The sequence below is a fragment of the Etheostoma spectabile genome, chromosome 9 (genome assembly GCF_008692095.1).
Source record: "Etheostoma spectabile isolate EspeVRDwgs_2016 chromosome 9, UIUC_Espe_1.0, whole genome shotgun sequence".
Classification (NCBI taxonomy): Eukaryota; Metazoa; Chordata; class Actinopteri; order Perciformes; family Percidae; genus Etheostoma; species Etheostoma spectabile.
In genome coordinates this window covers 23,455,076-23,456,790 of record NC_045741.1, presented here as the reverse complement: position 1 = coordinate 23,456,790, position 1,715 = coordinate 23,455,076, and the positions used below count along the sequence as shown (strand labels likewise).

Below are 1,715 nucleotides of genomic sequence, written 5' to 3'. Positions count from 1 at the left end.
TCCGTCACCAAGACCTGTAAAATTAAACAAATCAGTGGGGTCTACTAGGATACATTTAACTGCTTAATATTCCAAAAACTCAAGGAACTATTCATCATAGTCTGACAATTGTGGGCTCCTTTTGACTCCCCTATGACTAGCTCAGTGCTACTCCCTCTGGTTTGTCCTTGGGCTTAACATGAAAAAAGCATGCTATTTCTCTTTAAGAACAGGCCAAATTACAAAGACCATAATCATAGATAGCTTACAGCATGGTGCAGTATTTCCCCTCAGAACCACAACTGTGTTCAGTGTGACACCAGGCAGGTCGCAGGGCAGTGTCACGAGAGAATCTGGGATTGTCTTCTTCTGACAGGTCCCTGTTCTTTCCAACTGATCAGTGACATCAGCACAGAAGAGCCAAATACAATATTTGAATATAGGCAATCAAAAAGTAGGTTCTTGGCAATACACTTTTACAACAATTTGATAATAGTGCAGTTTGGAAACACTACATTATATAAATAAAACATGTTACTCCAGACCAGTGCCAAGACATCCCGGACATCCTGATCCACACAGTCTGGCAGGGATATGGTTGCCATCTCTGGACTGCCGCCAAAAAGTACATGGATGATTGCTGTGCTTAGGCCAGTGAGACATGGGCCTCCATCCAAGAATGAATGACCAACCATCTTTCCTGCAGTCACAAGTAAATCACCCTCAAGGAGCTCTTGACTTGTTGAGGGAATAAGGTGGTCACTCTCTCCCTCGAAGAGAAGCACTCTCCCTTCAGAGGAGAAACTGTCAAATAACAGACACAGACATTTTTCTGTATGCATAAACAAATATAGTGTGACATACCTTTTTTTCATCCAGAGGGAAACCACTCTGGACAGTTCCCATCACAGTGGACAGCACATGCCGTTTTATGCCTTCACCAATAGCAGAGTCACCTAAGTCAAAAATGTGCTTTTATTATAAGTTACACCACAGGTTTTTGGAAAAACTACACCATCTAAGTCACAGCTACACAAATCTAACATAATAAATTCACATATGTATTTATTTGCAGGAATAGTAAAAAAACTTTCCACTGCATCAATCTCAAGTTAGGGGCCTGCTGCCCACTCCACCCTGGGCCTCTTGTGTAATGAGATGATCGCTCTGTGTCTCTCTCCTTCAGAGTACATGAGACTCAGGGTGAATGTGAGGGGCTACATATGTTGTTTGTTTTCAAGAGCTGCCTGTGTGAAAAGCTGGGCTGCTTTCTCTGGGTCCGGTTGTGTAACCCAAGCTTAAAAAAAGGGTAAATTACATTAGGAAACAGTAACTGAACCTTTAAGATTATGCATGTACATTGACTCGCTCAATTTAAAACACACAGTACATACATGAATCTTTGATTATCCTTTTAAAAGCAGCTCTGTGATGTTATGAAGATGCAGCATGGAGAAACCTGAACATATGGTACAAGTTCTTATAATTTGCAATACTATGCTTTGTAGCAACACACAAATCAGTAGTGACCTCTGTAGGTGGGATTCCAGGACCAGGTGCAATTCCTGTTGCTACTGATATAGAATGACAACGAATTACTAAGTGACATGACGTGTGTTCAAGGGTGGTCTCAAATCTCATACTTAAGCAATTTCATAACATGCAGGGGGGGGGGGGGGGGGGCGGGGGGGGGGGGGGGGGTAACTCAAACTGCAGGGGGGAAAAAAACAACCAAT

The 1,715-nt window shown here is 42.5% G+C and overlaps 1 long non-coding RNA gene across 1 annotated transcript in view; it reads right to left on the bottom strand.

The window, feature by feature from the left end:
• Positions 1–1,534: 1,534 nt before the first annotated feature.
• Positions 1,535–1,715, bottom strand: part of LOC116696089 (uncharacterized) — a 14,745-nt gene continuing 14,564 nt past the window's right edge. Inside the window, exon 4 of the long non-coding RNA XR_004333620.1 lies at positions 1,535–1,544. This is a non-coding gene — a long non-coding RNA (uncharacterized LOC116696089). The remainder of the gene's footprint in view (positions 1,545–1,715) is intronic.